Source organism: Furipterus horrens, unplaced genomic scaffold, assembly GCF_987537825.1.
Source record: "Furipterus horrens unplaced genomic scaffold, mFurHor1.1.pri manual_scaffold_6, whole genome shotgun sequence".
NCBI lineage: Eukaryota > Metazoa > Chordata > Mammalia > Chiroptera > Furipteridae > Furipterus > Furipterus horrens.
This window is the reverse complement of record NW_028327176.1, coordinates 104,738,425-104,756,627: the sequence shown is the minus strand read 5'-3', so window position 1 is coordinate 104,756,627 and position 18,203 is coordinate 104,738,425.

Here is an 18,203-nt window from a genome sequence, read left to right as displayed (position 1 = left end):
GGTGCTCGTTTGTTTTCATTGTGATTATTGTGCATGTTTATTTTCCTGTCTTCCAAACTTGCTTTCCGTTTTGAATGGATTTCTTCATCCAGGTGAAAAGCACAACTGTCCCACGAGAACCTTCTTAAAAAGCTGGTGGGAGCAGAAGATGGAGGGCAGGTTAAATGCATATTAAGGTGAGGTTATGTTCTCTCCTGTGTTGGAAACTTTGTATTCAGGGATAGGGTCCTAGATATCTTCCTCTCTCTGAATTCATTTTATCCAGAATTGTTAAAAAGGTTCCCAAGGAGCAGTGGTTCAATGTTTGAACATCTTGATGAGCCCTAGGGGGCTCATTGTAATCCATTTCTGAACCAGCAGGACTCACAGAACTCCTGACAAGGCCCAGCCTCAGCCTTCGCAGTAAATTTCCTAAGTCTGGTGGCAGGAAACCTGGGCTCTCAGGCCATTCCCCATAAGAAAGCCATAGGGCCCCTCATGGCATAGATCATTTTGAAGCCCCTACAGCCACAGACTGCAGCTCACAGCATCAAAGCAATTGTGTTTCTTACTCTTGTAAGAACAAAAGCACTTGGGCTGCATCCAGCATTTTTTAAAAGAATGAATGGATAGTAAGAGTAAGCATCATTTTGTAAAACATCATTTGGTTTAGTTATGTGTGTATGTAGATGTGTGTTGGGTCATAATGTAAAAAATATATACATATAAAACATATATACTATACAATTACAAATTAAGTATACATGTTATATATATGTTATAGTATATGTAGAATATAACTTATAGCATATATATAATTATACATTATATACTATATACTATATATAAATATATGTATATGTATTTTTAAAATATTTTGACCCTGTACATACATACATACATATCTAAAACAAACATTTTAAAAAGCAATACTTACCCTTACTATGTCAATACACCATCTTTTCTTTTCTATATTATAAATTATATACTTCATATATAATTTATAATATATAATTTACATAATCTTGTGCCACACCATTCAGCTCATGCTGATCAAACCCTTACGAACTGAGTCATCCTCAATTTCAAAATCTTCATCACTGCTGTCACTTAGTTCTTCACCATACTCCTGTTTTTTTGAAAGAGGGTAGTTCAATGAAAACTGACACTGGGATTTCAGCTGAATGAGGCACTGGTCATATAGCTGATGGTAGACTAGGATACTCTACTTTACATTTATTTTTCTTGTTATATCCTGATGTTTTCACTATACAAAAGGAATAGTCACTTGAATGGTCTCTGGGCTCTCGCCAAACAATAGGTATACCAAATGGCAATTTACCATATGTTCCCTTTGTCCACATCCATAAACTCTTGACACACTGCTTGCACACCTTGTGAGGGGCCCAAGACTTATCTTGATCACCAAGTTTTACTTTAAAATATAGCCCTGGCTGGTTTAGCTCAGTGGATTGAGCGTCGGCCTGCGAGCTAAGTGTCGCTGGTTCGATCTTCCAGTCAGGGTACATCAGAGAAGGAAAACTCTGACTCCAAAAAACCTCCGCTGCCTTGCGGCATACCTCTTCAGGGGAAAGGCTAAGGGAGTAAACCCCGACAGAAAATCCGGAGCCGGAGTCCCTAAGGCGGTTTGATGTTGTGGTCAACACCGGCAACTCCTGCGGCGCACCTGAACCCAAGCTGTATCGACTCCGTCTTTCCCTTGGACCCTTCAGCTGCGAAGAGAGGGGGGGTCTGCTGCATGGGCAACAGCAGACCCTCCATATTACCCTGCCCAGGCTCTGTAGCTTCAGCGTCATCGCACGGGAGGAGACAGATACCATGTCACTCCCGAGTCGGACTGCACAGCCATTCTCGGCGGTGCAGATGGACTCTTAAGAAGCTACACCATCGTCTCTCGAGACGGACGGCTGCCAACAACAACAATATTATGTAATATATAATTTTATATATTATGTTTATTAAATTATATATACTATTTCTTGAGGAAAGGATGAAGAAATAAAATGGAATCACTATGGTCAAGTTGCTAAATTATTAAAATCAAGTAGACTGAGGCAGGAGGAAACAATTCTGTTCTTGATTTAAGTAGCATGGGAATGTAAATGTTTGAAATATTCTGTTATGCCTAGAGATATAGCTATATATCTATATATCTATAGGCATAGAGGTATATAGATAATCTACACCTATAGGTATATAGATAACCCTCTAATTACACCCTGAAGGATTTAGGAAAGAATTCCCACCTGTCCATATTAACTAACATTCATTAACCAGACCACTGCTTAGACCAATATAGAGGTTAAGAATGCAGGACTGATTTTTCTCAAGAATGCACTTATTATATATAAGAATTCTCATATTTTCTTACTTCTTTGGAACACTCTGGGTATTGTATAGTTGTGTTTCCAGTTTTTAAATCCTAAGGTTTTAGAATAAATCTTTATCATTTATTTCTAGTCAAATCCTCCTGACCCTTTTGGGCTTGGCTGACATATTATTGTAGTGGTAAAAGAAGTGAAAAGTTTAATAAACACCATAACAGAATATGGTGAAGAAAAAGAGGTAGGTTGGGGTTAGATTGTGAATGTCAGACTGAGGAATTCTGGCTTACAGCTGCCTTCCATGTGGTGTGCTGGGGACTTTTAGGTGGGAAATGGTTTAACCAGATACAGAGAAAGAATAGATTGAGAGGTGAGAGAGGCCAACTAGTAGGCAGTAAATTAGGCAAGGGTACTGCAAGTATGGGAAGGGCAGAAGAAAGAGCATATTAGTTGAGATTCTGCCAGTGCAAGTGATAGAAATTCAACTCAAACCCAGGTAAGCAAAAGAGTTTATTTATTGTCTGACATACTAGGAAGAATGTGAGGTTATTTGAGAGAAACCAATGGCATGAGCAGGGAACAGAGCTTTGGCGACAGTAGAAGGACTCATTACTGCTATGTCTCTCCCTCTCTCCATGAATTTGGCCTTATTCTTTGTTGCACAAAGGCCCTCTGAATGTGGTGACTGCTTCCAGCAGTCTGGGATTCATTTCATCCCCCAACTTAGCAAGCTTACTGGGCTTTGTCCAGAATTGGGACAATCAATCCCAGCAAATGACTCTGAGAGACCCTGTTCTGGTCACATGCCCATTCCTTATTCTGAACTTTTTACAGGGTTTCAGTTAGAGTGCTTTTAGCTGGAAACTATAGAATACCTATTTAAAAGCGATTTAAATAATGAGTATAATGTAATTTTTTGCTTACAAAAAGTTCCAGGAAGGTTACTGTTAGTTAATATAGTGACTCGATGATGTCAGGGTCACAGGTGGGCTTTGCTGCTGTTCTCTTGATTTGCTCTTCAAGGGCAAGGTGGCTATTGCATTCCCAAGAATCATTTCTTCACATAATAAGGTCCAGGGAAGAAAAAAGCATGTCTTTGACTTGCATCCATATTTAGGGTAAGGAAATCTCAGGAAATGATCCCTTATGTTTCATTAATTGTGATTATGTCATATAACCATGGCCAGCCAATGACTGGTGAGGCAAATAGGGTGAACAAGGCTGGCTTAGGCCAGCTGACCTATACCCCTTAGGGTTGCAGATACTCATGAAGCACATGGATGCCCAATATCTGAAACACAATTAGTGTTCTGATAGAAACAACATAGAGGAAAATGATCAGTAGATAGGCAACTAACATTATTTGCCATGCAAAGAGAATGGTACACTATTAGTTTGCAATGGCTGCATACAAATTAGCCACCAACTTTGTGGCTTAAAATAAAACATGTTTCTTATATCACAGTTTCTACAGATCAAGAGTTTAGGCACAACAAAACAGGTTTTCTACAAAGCTTCAGGTGAAGGCTCAGACAGCACTAGGCTTTCATGTACAGGCTAAACTGGGACAAGGTCTATTCCTAAACTCAAGTTGTTGGCAGAATTTGTTTTCTTGCTGTTATAGGGCTGAGGTCCCTGACTTCTTGCTGGCTGCCCTCAGCTTCTCGAGACCACCCACAGTTTCCTGCCAAATGAGCTTTCCCAACATGGACACTTATTATCATGAAATCAGCAAGAATAATCTCTGGAGTAGTCCAGCAAAAGAGATCTTACGTGATATTCATAACATAAACATGAGAATGACAACCCCATCACCTTTGGCATAGGTCATAGATCCCACTGACACTCAAATAGAGGGGTATGAATGCCAGGAAGTGGGGATTATGAGAAGTCACCCTAGTATTAGTCTGCCACAGACACCATGCCTAGCCAGGCCTGCAAATACCCAGCTCACTTACCAGAAGAAGGGCAATGGGAAAGCTTGCTGAGAAATTAATAATATAAGCTCTTTCAGTTCACATGGAAATGAAAGGGACATTCTGAAAATAGAATTGTTGAGACTTGATGTAGGAAATGGAAGAGAGAAAGGTGACTCGGGGCTTAGAGACAGTGACTAGAAAGAGGACAATGCTATTACTAAATCTGGGGACTCCAGCAGAATGAGTGAGAAAGGAGGAAGATGAATAGAGTCATTTGAAGTTCCCATAGGATGTTCACCTGGAGTTGTGTACCTGGAAACAAGGATAGACACCTGAGGCACAGATTTGGCTATCATTAACCTAGAAGATGACATTTATAGGTGTGAAAATGAATGGTACATGTGTGTGTGTAGCAGCAGGGAACCATGTCCACACATTGTCCTGCTAAAAGCCTTTCATATTTCCATTTAAACTCCTTAAGCTTGCAAGGTCCTACATGTTTAGCTCTTGCTTTCCTCTCTTATACTCTTGACAGACCTCTCCCTAGAACTCAATTACACTCCTTACACGTCTCCAAAATTTCCTGTGCTCTCTGTTTACTCTGAGCCTTTGCTTACTATTTTCCCACTGCATGAAACACTTCATCTCTCCCCACATCATTACCTGGCTATGTATCCTTTGAGTCCCCATGTAGATTATACCTCCTGGAAAGACTTCCCTGATTCCCTGAGATAATTTAAGTATCCCCTCTTTGTGCTTCCAGAGCATGCTGTACAACCCCTTTCTGTAGTTCTAATGGAACTATATTGTCATTACCTATGTATTTGTCTCTTTATAGACTACAAGATTCTTGAAGGTAGACATGGGGTCTAGTCCACAATTGTGTGTCCAGTTTCCAGCACACAGCCTTTAGCACACAGAAGGTGCTTAATAAGCATTTGTTGAATGGATGAGTGAATGTTAACATATTTCTCTCTCAGTTAAAATCTATTTGCTTACACCTATCAGAAAACTCAATACCAAAGGAATTAATGCTTAAGCAGAAAGGAGGTCTAATGAATGGCTCATGTAAGCAAAGAAGTCCAGAAGTTACGTTGCTTTCAGGTGTGATTTAACACAGACGCCCTAATGATGTCCTCAGGTTTCCTTTCCCCATTCTTTGGCTTTGCCTTCTCTAGCTTAGCTTTATTCATGGGTTGGGTCTCCCTCATCATAGCAGGATGGCTGCATTTGCACCTGGTCTTACATCTTTACACATTCAAGCCCAGTGGGAAAAAGCACCTCACTCCTGGAAACCTGGGTAGAAGTCTCCTGGAGTCTCAGTGATTCTGAGAGGACCGCCTGCCCATTCCTGAACCAATCCCTGTTTGTCCAGGAGAATGCAAGACTCTTGATTGCTAGGCCTGGGTCGCATGCCATGCCCAGATCCGTTCTCCCAAAACCACTCAGACTGGGGCAGTGGATGGAGCTGGAGGTTGGGAAGGGGTAGACTCTCCAGACGGGAAGTCTTGGACTGTCCCTGGAATTTTGGTGCGGGAACTCCCAAAGAGCAAATTTTCCTTCAGCAATGATGAAGCAGGGAGATAGGAAGGACAAAGTTCCACAAAAATTCTAAGTGAGATAGGCAAAGAACTAAAAACAACAAATGTATAGTGTCATTCAGGAAAGGAGACTAATATTTGTTTAGCATTGACTATGTGACAGGAACTTTTTATACACTATTTCACTTAAACCTCACAATAACCCTGATACATAGGCTCTTTAAATCCCCAGTTGACAGAGTCTCGGGGTAAACTTAGTTTCAGGGAGGTTCTGTGATTCACCCAGGCCGCACAGCTAGTAAGTGGTGTAGCTCTCTGTGTTTAAAGAACCCTGTTGTGACAGGGGTTCAGGAGGAGTCTAATCTGCAAGAGCACTGAGATGAGTCAGCACTAAAACAAGGGCTGGACGTTTGGAAATAGGAAGTCCCAGCTGACTTTTATGATGGCTTTTTCAGATATGCTGTGAGGGCCTCAGGGACTAAATAATGAGCAGGTGGTTACTCATCCAGGAAGTTTGACAGTGAAAAGAAGGAAAAGGTGGCAGCAATATATACCTGCTTAAAAATGTCTCAGCATCCCCTGGCCAGCGCCCCAGCTCTTCCCCAGCAGACTGACTCAGCCAGCTTGACAAAGTTCAGCAGGCTGCAAAACTGACCACACCACCTCTGACCACAAGCGCATTCTGCCCACTCCCAAGTGGTCCCTGACAGCAGCCAGGTGAGTAAAACTTAGGGCTGCTCGGGGTGCTTCCAGCTGCAGAAGGTAGCCTGCCTTTGAACTCTAGCAGGGAAGATGGATGACTACTGATTAGAACAATGGTGAACTGAAAAAATAAAATAATCCACAGTGAAAAACTCACTTCTTTGTCTGCATTTAATCTCTAACAGGTATAATGATAAATGGTGGGGGTGAGGTGGTGGCATCAGTAGTCCCCTTTATGTATGTGTTAGGCAGGGAAGCAGGAAGAACTTACTGCTCACCTCCAAAGATTTCTGGTCCTCTTAATTGTATAAGCAGGTGGTTTATCTCCATGCAAGCTATTTTGGATTCTTACTTTGTACACAGTTGGTGTGTGCTTTCTGCTGAGGCCCAGAAGGGAAGGGACAGAGTTTGGCATTGGAACCAGCCAGAATGAAACTCTTGATATATGAATCTTTTACCTAATTTCAAGAAAATATATCAGCTCTCTTTACTCCTTCCACTCACCCAGCTCAGTGCGCACATAGTTTCCATCCCTACCAACAGGTACGTGTTAATCAACTGCCCCTTTACAGTGGAGTGTCTTTTATTGGAACAAGGGCCAGCCCTGGACAAAACTATTCAACAACTGAAATTAATCTTCAGCTCCTATTTCTCCTGGCCCTGCCCTCCCACCAACCTCACAGCACAATCTAGTTGTCAAGAAAATCAGTCTGTTTCTGGTTGAAGGGGTGACCTTCTCCTGGTGTATTTTTCTTTTAATAATAAGTCTTATATTTCATTTTCCTGTATCTCATCTATTTGGCCAGCAACTATGTAAGGAAGGCAGTGAGAGCCATTATTTCCCAAAATATATTTTTTGATCACTTACAAAAAGGAACTAACATTCACTGAGTGTTTTTACATTCCAGCCCCTGTGCATTGCAATGCCTTACATACCTCAATTAATCATCATAACCACACTTGAGGGTTGGTAATATTATCCCTATCTTACAGAGGAGAAGCTAGGTCTAAATAACTTGCCAAAGGCCATACAGCAAAGTGGCAAACTAGGATTAAGACCTGGGTCTGGCCAATTGCAAATCCTGTGCTTTTACCTCCTACTCCATTCTGCCTGTGCAAAAGGCAGGTTAGACTTGCATGCCCATTTTTAAAGGGGTTTTCCTCTTTTAAAAATGAAAGTTCAGAGAACTATTTTATAAAACTATGAGTTGGGGCTAAAGCCCCCTTGAATAAATGGTGCCAGAAGACAAATTCCTGCATCTGGAGGGACTGAATCTCATGTTGTATTTTCAGGCACAGTAATAAAAATGTAATAAGCTCCCCTGTACCTCCCAAACCATATAGCAATGCAGGTTTCTTCTGATCCAAAAGCAGAGTGTTCTATGAAACCTTTGGTAAGCCAAAATACCATAAAGTGAAGAAGCAATTACTGTTAATTTACATGGAAAAATTTTGAACATTCCTAGATCCAAAGGATAACCTACCAAATCATAGTGAATATGCTAATTGTGTCCAGTTTTACACTAAGCATAACACCCTTACGTGCTCTTTTTAGGCTTCTCTGATACCTAGGGCACACCTTGCTAACCGATGCACAAAATGAATTGACGTAAAGCACAGACGCTCGCAGACAGCTCTGGTGGCTTGGTGCTGAGATGCCGAGTGTGGTTCCTGGGGAAGGAGCTTAGCAAGGCCACTCGCTGCTTGGGTGCGCGCTGCCTCTGTAATAGCTGATTTTTTGCTTTGTACCTTTTTTTCATAAAAGTGAAAATCCTCTTCAGCTTTCTTTCAATTACCCAAAACAGGTACTAATGTAGGTCTTTTGTAAAAGCAAAGTGCCGAAACACAAACTTCGGAAGGGCAGGGAATCCCTGCACCTGACTATAATAGCTGAATCTTACTTCATAAATTGAGTCCAACTGAAATGCAAGAATGTCCCAAACCTCCTGAAATCTGGCTTCCTCCCCTACCATTTCACTGAAATAGCTCCTGTTGAGATCATCCGTGACCCCCTGGCTGGGTCCTTTTACTTTACATTTGTATCTGCAGCATTTAATTGCTGACCACTTATTGAAGCCTTCCCCTCCACTGATTTCCAGGCAGCAGTCTGCCCTGGTTTTAGGGCTATTTCTTTGGCCTTTCCTTCTCAGCCTCATTCAAAGGCTCAGGTTTCTCTGACTGTATTAGACATGGTTTAGATGCAAAAGGCAGAATCCACCCTGGCTAGCTTAAGCAGAAAGGAACAATTACAAAGTATTGATTGGCTTACAAAATCCAGGGATTGTTGAAGAATCAGACCCTAGGCTGAGTTACTAGGAACAAAGTCACACTCAGGAGCGAGTTGCCAAGGGAGCTGCTGCTGCTGCCACAGCTGTGAAGCCTGCTGAACTGGAGAACCGCTGCTACAGCTGCGAACCTGAGATCTCAGGAGCCTGCTGAACTGGACACCAGCCTAACCTCCTGCCCTGCCTGGCCCCTGACTCATTCAGTTCTTAAGTTGGAGTCTTATCTGAGTGTGTCTAATGGGCAGAAGCTGAATCCCATCCTTCAAAACTCTAGCTACAAGAAGTCCAGGGAAGTCTAGGAAATGCCGTTTTTAGATTTGCAGTACAGAAGGCACACTAAAAGAGATTGAAATAGATATTGAGTCACATAGTCCCTTTCAATTTTGGTGTTCTTCAGAATTATGTTCTTAGCTCTTTTCTTTCTGGTGCTAAGATGATCTTTCATCAACTCATGACTTCAATTGCCATGTGGACTATCTCTAATCCTGAGCTCCGGACCTGAATGTCTAGCTGACTACTAGATAGTTTCACTTCCTCTGAAGTCAGCATCCTCCCCCAGTATTTTCTCGTATCAATGAATGGCACTACCATCTACCTAGTAATCTGAGTCAGAAAGCGGGGACATTGTTCTTTCTCTCATCTGCTTCATATAAATGGCTGTTGTGGTATGAGGTTGATCTGTATTTCCCAGTCTTCCTGCAATTATGTGGGGTCATCTGACTACCTCCTGGTCAATATAATCTGAACATAGGCTATGTGAGCAAGGTTTAGGAGAAACCCACGCAACCTGTAACCTTTAATATATCATCTGCATTTTCTTTCACCATCTGCCAATGAATGGAGAGAACCTAAGGGACCTAATGGAGGACAGAGCCATAGGCTTAAGGAGGCTGGGTTCCTGAATGACTCAGTGGAGCTTTGCAGTTCCCAGAACTGATTTGCATTGTACTGTGAAGTTGGGGTATGGGGTCACAAAAGTGTGTTGTTCAGATATCCTGCTGGAGGGAACAAGATGTACTACTGCCCCACTGGATATATCACTTGGGTATTCATGTCAAGGCTGTACTTTGCATGGGCTGCTCCCAGCCAATGACTGAGTGTGCCAGAGATACAAATTCAGACCCTTTCCTACAAGACACTGGATGCCTCCAGCAGGTGACTTTGATTCATGGGTTTTCCACTGGCTTGGCTGAATTACAGTGAAGTCCAGGACTCTTCCTATCCAACCCTCCTTCCTTGTTCCTTTCCTTCGCAGGTGTCAGACCCATATTGTGGTCTGAAACCTCTCCTCACTTCCCTTAGCATTTTCCTATTCATCCTTCATAGGTGTCTCCCCCAATAAATCTCTTGCATGCCTAATCTCATCCTGGTATCTGCTTCTCAGAAGACTGAACTAACACAGGGAGAGAAATAAACTTTTAATGTATTATACTATAGAGATCTGGGTTTTTTCCTTGTTCCAGTAGTGAGCCTGCCCTAATGTGATAATCAAGTTTTGAATATTTCTAAAAGTTATTCTTTCTCTTCTTTGCAAGTGCCTTGGTTTAGGCCTCCTGAACTAACTATCTGTCTTCTAAATCTTGTCTCAGTCAGCAAACCAGCTTCAGAACACACCTCCGCATCACCTTCACAGTGACTGTTCTACTATTAACCACCAATTTTTAAACACCTATACAAGCACTGAATACATGTCCTTTCATTTATCCCAACAATCTTGCAAGGCACTAATTATTAGTTCTATTTTATATAGTTCATAGTTACATGTCTGGCAACCAACATAGCTGGGATTTGAACCCAAATCTGTTAGCAAAAATTGTGTTCTTTTCACTATCCCAGCATTGCCTGGATTAAATTTTTTTTTCATGTTGCAGTATACCATAACAAATGACTTTCACATACATTACCTACACCTTCAAATAATTTATCTTAAAAGTAAAGCAGACAGATCACAGACTATTCGGGGAAGGGCTATTATATTCATAAAAACATATTATAAATATGTAAGAAAACCATCCATTTAATAATACTGATACTCTGTGAATGTTTTCCTCATTTATATTTTTCTTCTTTTTAAACAAAAAATGTAATCATTGTAAAAAAATAAAGAAAATGGAAATAAATATAAAATTATAAGCAAACACAGTATTTTAATCTCCACTGATATGATAGGTTATATCAGATGCCTCTCTAAAAGCATGAAAAAAGATAAGCTAGGTTGTGAGTTTTGTGTACTATTCCCACAGCTTTTGTGATAACTCTATTCAAAATAACATAAAATAACATTTAAAAGCAAGTGGCTCAGAGTATATTGTATGAAGGTACAACGAAGTACCGGTTTTAATTTATTAAAAGCAAGTCATTTATAATTTCAATTCTTCATTATTATCTTTAAATTTTAAATGCAACCAATATAAACCACCTCCAGGCATGGTGTCAGTATCACCACACCTTACTGTGATACATACAAATCTTATTATGTCATGCTCTGCTAATAATATCTTCCAGAGGCTTGAAATCCAACTGAGGATAAAGAGCAAATCCCTCAGATCCTTTGTGAACTAGCGCTTGCCTCACTTTTTGTGACAGTCTCCACGTTCACACTTCACTTCTCCAGCCCTAGCAAACAAAGGACAAGCTCTCCAGTGCACCATCTCCCTCCTGCCTCAGGGCCTTTGCAAATGCCACCCCTTCGGGAGGGAACATCTTCCTCCCACTCTTGCCTTCTGAAAACTAAGAATTTCTCCATCTATAATTTATGTGTCACCTTCTCCAAAAAGCTCTCCCTGAAAACATTCTCAAACATACCCAGCTCCCAGGCTGAATTAGGCACCCTCCCCACTGCTATTAACATTCAGTTCTTCCCATAAACTGGTTTGACTCTTGAAGTTGGAGATTGATTTTATATAAATGTATTACTCCAAAATAGTAAGGGCTTAGCAAACAAATGTTTGTTAAATGAATGAGTGACTAGCAAACAGAGGAAGTAATAAATGATACAAATTTGGCTTCTCTAGTACACAATCTATGTATGCTTTATGTAATTTATAAGAACTATTCATTTGCCAATAAAAAATGGACTTTGCATCCTGTCATGGACATATAACTATATTATTATTTTTAAAATCTAAATTATTTATTTATTTTTAGAGAGAGGGGAAGGGAGAGAGAAACAGAGGGAGAGAAACATCAATGTGTGGTTGCCTCTCATGCACCCCCAACTGGGGACCTGGCCTGCAACCCAGGCATGTGCCCTGACTGGGAATTGAACTCGTGACCCTCTGGTTTGCAGGCTGGCGCGTAATCCACTGAGTCACACCAGCCATGGCTGTATTATTACTTTAGTTAACATTTTGGGGTCAGAATTTCAGGAACTGAAAGTTAGGCAAGGAAACTCATTAAGTGGTTATTAACTGGGACTTATTCATGGGTCCCTGAACTCACTGAAACGATATGCTGAATTGTGTTTTTGTGTATGTGCACAAGTGCTCACCTCAGATTTGTGTGTTCTTCCCTATCAGGCAGGTACACAAGGATTCTTTGAAATAACATGGGGAACACATCCAGGTCTATTTCAGACAAAATGCCATGGAAACATTGATGGAAAATGAAGAGACCGAGGATGGGGTAAGTGGCCATAATAATAAGGAGATGGCAGCTCCAAAGAAGGGGTAATTCATCATTATAATTTATTGTTGGGTTCTTATCATCTGGTGAAGTGTGTCACCATCAAATACACCATTAAAAAATATAATGTATTTACCGATTCAAGTATGACAGGGTCAGAATTTACACCTCCCCCTCATCAGTTAAGGAATCTGTGTTTGCTCTTTGCATGTAGTTGAGGGTAATGAGGACAGGAGAATTGAAAAGTTCAGATAAAAAGACTAAACTGATTTACATTCATAAAATTGATTTGCAGAAGTGAAGCTTTGCCAGCAGTAGAAAAGAGATTCAGAAAGGAGAAGACTGAATGAATGAAACCTAGGAATGAGCTGTCCAAACAGGATTTTTAGGAAGTGTAATTTTTTTTAGGAAGTGTGATGAAATGTCCTTGGCCACTTTTCCACCAGGCTTTGGTAAAGACATAAATTATTTTTCAAGGACCCGGGTGTCAGGTTTACATTTCTTTTTCTTGTGGGTGCCATGTGTCAACAAGCTTCCAGGCAGAAGCACATAGGCCTCAGTGTGTTTTCTCAGGTTATGCAGGTTCACCTGTTCTGCTGTGGAGCAGCCTGGAGTCGACACCTGACATACCTATTTTTAGTCTGGGTTGGGTAAGTTGAAGGGAGGTGAGTCATAGAAACTAATTGACTCCTATTAGCAGTTCCACTGACCAAGCCACTGCCAAGTTTCTATTTGTTTTGTGGGAGGTCTAGGCTATTCTTCAGGTTGGGAAACTTCCCCAGGAGTCTCTGAACAAAAGAATGTAAAGGGTGCCACCATTTTCTTCTGGGCAATTTTTAAAAAATGACCTCTTTTACTATTAAAACACAATTATAACAACGTTAAAAATACTTGTAGTGGAAGGGGGCAGAAGCATAAAGTGGAGAGAAAATAGCCTCTTCAATAAACAGTGTTGGGAGAACCAGACAGGGACATGCAAAAAAATGAAACTAGACCACCAACTTACACCATACACCAGACTAAACTCGAAATGGATAAAAAACTTAAACATAAGCCGTGACACCATAAAAGTCCTAGAGGAAAACATAAGCAGTAAAATTTCAGATATTCCTCGCAGCAATATTTTTGCCAATATATCCTCGATGGCAAGGGAAATAAAGGAAAAAATAAACAAATGAAACTACATTAAATTAAAAAGCTTCTGCATGGCTAAAGAAAACATCAGCAAGATGAAAAGGGAGCCAACCATATGGGAAAACATATTTGCCAATGATACCGCAGACAATGGTTTGATCTCCAATATATATGAAGAACTCATATGACTCAACACCAGGAAGACAAACAATTTAATTAAAAAATGGACAAAGGACCTGAATAGACACTTCTCCAAGGAGGACATACAGAGGGTCCATAGGTATATGAAAGAATGCTCAACATCACTAGCCATCAGAGAGATGCAAATAAAAACCACAATGAAATACCACTTCAGAATGGTCATCATTAACAAATCCACAAACAAGTGCTGGCGAAGATGTGGAGAAAAGGGAACCCTAGTGCACTGTTGGTGGGAATGCAGACTGGTACAGCCACTATGGAAAACAATATGGAATTTCCTCAAAAAACTAAAAATGGAACTGTCTTCTGAACCAGTGATTCCACTGCTAGGATTATACACAAATAATCCTGAAAAACCAATTCAAAAGAACCTATGCACCTTATGTTCATAGCAGCACTATTTACAATAGCCAAGTGTTGGAAACAGCCTAAGCACCCATCTATAGATGAGTGGATCAAAAAACTGTGGTACATTTACACAATGGAGTACTATGCAGCACAAAGGAGAAAGGAACTCCTGCCATTTGTGACAACATGGATGGAACTAGAGAAAATTATGCTAAGTGAAATAAGCCCAGTGATGTAAGACAAATAGCATATGATCTTACCTATAAGAAGAACCTGATGAACAAAACAAACAAATGAGCAAAACAGAACCAGAGGCATGTAAACAAGGAACAGACTGACAGTGACCAGAGGGAGCGGGGAGGAGGAGAAGTGGGGAAAGAAAGGGAAGGTTCCAGTCAAGGAACATGTACAAATGGGCATGGGCAATAGGGTGGGGATTGACTTGGGGAGCAGGGGGAGCAGGGCAGGGGAGAGCAATGGGGGAATAATTGGGACAACTATAAAAGAACGACAATAAACAAAGGCAAAAAAAAGAAGGAAAAGAAACTTTCGAAAAAGAAAAAAATGTTTGTAGTGGACACTAGATTGTGCTGCCCAGATCCGGGTCTGTGTTCCTTCAGCTGCTGGGAGGATAAATGGCTGACAATCCTTGCCTTGGTGATCATCCTCTGCTGCTGTGAGCCTTTCATCCAGGTTACCTGCTCTTCCCAGGGCCTACCTACACTCAATGACTGGTAAGGATCTTCAGCTTGAGGCCAACTTATCAGGGCCGTCCCAGGTACAGAAACCCTTCCGAACCTGCTCAGGCTGGTGTTGTGACAGCATCATAGCCAAACCTCTCTGCTCAGTCCTGCTTCTTCACACTCCTGTAGGTGTGTTGATTCAAAAACATCCTCCAGTAAAGCTTCTGTGTGTTAAACTCCACTGCAGAGTCTTCCTCCCAGGAAACCCAGCAAGCAGATCCTAGAGCTGGGACAACTATCAGCTGTTGGGAAATAAGGACTTCATCGTGGGTGGTTGGTAGAGGGGGACAAAGCAGGCACACAGCAGCAGTGGGATTGTTGGCATACCTTTGGAAGGAAATGCACTGGCTGGGGCAATACAACCAGTATTTGAGAATTAAGAGGGACTTAGTAATTATAAGGACAATGGTTTCATATGGCTGTGGAAAACTGTGTTCTGGAGAAAGATAAGGAGAGGCTGAGTGAGAGTGATTAATCAGCAATTAGAGGCTAAGTATAAAAGCCAGAGGGCTTCCCTGACAGAGTACAATGAGATTCTCATCTTCTATAGCTGGAGGGTAAATAAAGCTCAAGGCTCAGGGCTTAAGCCTAAAGTAGCAGAGCTCCAGGAAAGACTGAATTCCTAGTGGCAGATCTGCTATATGTAGGTCCAAACTCTTAACTGGGAAAGAGTGGAACACTGATAAATGGGATATGGATGTTTGGGTGGATGCAATGAAAATGTTGTATGTGCATATTCCCCAGAAGGATCCACTCCTTGTGAAAGACTAGTGCTCATCACTAGTGCTTAAGCCTCTGCCTTGCAAGACGTGTGACACCACAGATCTGCTGCCATCATTTCCCTCTTTGCCAATAGACCCATTATAATCCACTGTAAATAATAACACAGCCCATTAAGTCACAACAAACCCAGTCAGGACCTAATAAAAGGGACTCATTCACTGATATATGCATTGGGGACTATCCTTTGTAGTCCAGAGCTCATGGTAAGAGATGTCATCACAGCCCTGACCAGGTGGCTCAGTTGGTTGGAGCATTGTCCCATGCACCAAAGGGTTGTGGGTTTTATCTTGGTCAGGGCACATACATAGGTTGTGGGTTGGATCCCTGGCTGGGGCGCACAGCGGAGGCAACTGATCAATACTTCTCTCCCACATCAATGTTTCTCTCTGCCTCCCTCTCTCTCTTCCTCTCTCTCTAAAAATCAATAAACATATCTCAGGTGAGAATTAAAAAAAAAAGAGACATGTCATTACAGAACTGGTCTCTTTGATAATAATGAGGATGATAATAGCCTAAACTATTAGAGGTCAGGTGGCACTGCTTAACCATTAGAGAAGCAACATGGATTTAATTATGGCAGTGAGAGGCAAGGTTGGAAAGGCAGCAAGAGGAGCCTGACCCATAGAAGGCTATGGAGATGTTAAGAACAGAGCATCCTTATAGACAATATAGATGGACAACCAACAGGACAACCAATAAGAACATTGTTCAATCTATTTCCTCAAAATAGTCAAGGATGAATGATCAAGAAGTTGAGGGCAGCTTCCCCCTAAAATAGCTCATGATCCTTTGCCCAGTTTCCAGGAATGAGTCAGTTTTCACACCCAGAACTCTTGACTGAATCACAGAAGACGCTAAGTACTAGGCAGACAGAATGACTCAGCCAGTTGACACTGGCCAGTCTCTGTTTTGTGCCTCAGTGTTGCCACAAAAACAAAATAGCCATGGTGGATGGAGGGTATGCATGGGCTCAGCAGAATGGGTTCCCATTCACCAAGACTGCCTTAGCTACTGTGGTTACCAAGTTTCCAAACTGCCAGGCCAACCTTATTTCTCTAATATGGCACCATCCCTTGGGGGAGATCAACCAGTCATTTAGTGGCACATTGACTTCACTGAATTCCTTTCACCCTGAAAGAGGCAATAATTCACCTTGTCATCTTGACTGAAATCAATAAATATTCCAACTCTGAGTTTGCCTTTCCTGTTTATGGGGCCACAGTCAGCACCATTTTCCAAGGGCTTACCAAGAGATTGATCAGCTCACAGGGTGTCCTACAAAAGATCACATTGGAAAAAGAAATACACTTTACAGCAAATGAGATAGTGAGTACATAACCATGGGATCCACTGGCCCTTTCCCATACTGCACAGATAGAGCAATGGAATAACTTGTTCATGAGTGTTTTGTGCAGGTCTCAGCCTATAATAATAACAATAATACTATCCGCTAGAAACACCTGGGCCCTGATGCGCTTCCCAGAGTTGTCTTCTCCTTTACAAACCAATGTCAGACAAAACCTCAAGGTTCTTATTAGGACTGCAAGATGCCCTCCAGCAATAACCATCAGGGAACTAGGAAGGAAAGAAAAGTTTATTATTTACAAGCCCTAGAGTGTACAAGGCATGCATAGCAGAGTTGTTCATGGAGAGGGTGAGCATGGGCCTGGGGTTTAACTGAAGTTGTAAAATATAATATAAACAAACCCATTTCACAATGGAGTTGGAGCTGCCATCCCAGAGGAACTGCCTTGCATGTCTTACTCCTCAAACCTTTGGAATGTTAAAACTGGACAAAATAACCTTTGGACTGAGCCTAAAGCAGCACTGCATCATAAACAACTGCTTATGACTAGGACTGAAAATTAAAGACATTCTTTAGAATAAGCATCATTATGTTAGCTTATCAGTCATCGTATCAGGATAGAGGCACTGCTGGGGCTGCTGTTTGCTGAAGACTCCTGGCTAAATTCCTCCCAAGGAATCATTTTCAGTCAATGGGAACTGCCTCATCCAAAATTATACTCCTAGGGTCAGTTATATCCAATGACAGCTTGATGCCTGGCCATCTTCTCCCAATGTAAGATAACTCTGAAAGGTCAGTTCAGTCCAGAGCTCATAGAATTGGCTGAAGCTTTGTTGCCACTGCATTTCAAATCAATTTCTCCCTCTATCCAATTTTGCTTTTTTTACTCCCTTATGGGTGTGATCCCAGAAAATACTCCCCAACAAACTTCTTGCTCTCAAACTTCTGTCCCAGAATCTGTCTCTTGGGCAACCTAATCTTCAAAGTGTCTTTCTTCCTTGGTTTGAGGCAACCCTCACATATTCAACTAGAATAAATTTTAGCTGAATGAAATATTCAAATGTAAAATTAAAAAAAACTAAACTATACATGTAATGGAATAAACTAGAAAATTCTTTATACCCGTGATTAGTCTAAGTATCTGAGGAAAGAATAAAAATATCAAATATATAAAATGGAGTCACTTTAACCAAGCTGCTAAAAGTATTAACATCATGAAGGTTGAATAATGAGAAAAGAGTCCATTCTTGTTGTGACTACTCTGAAAACTTAAACTTTTTTGAACTTCTCTAA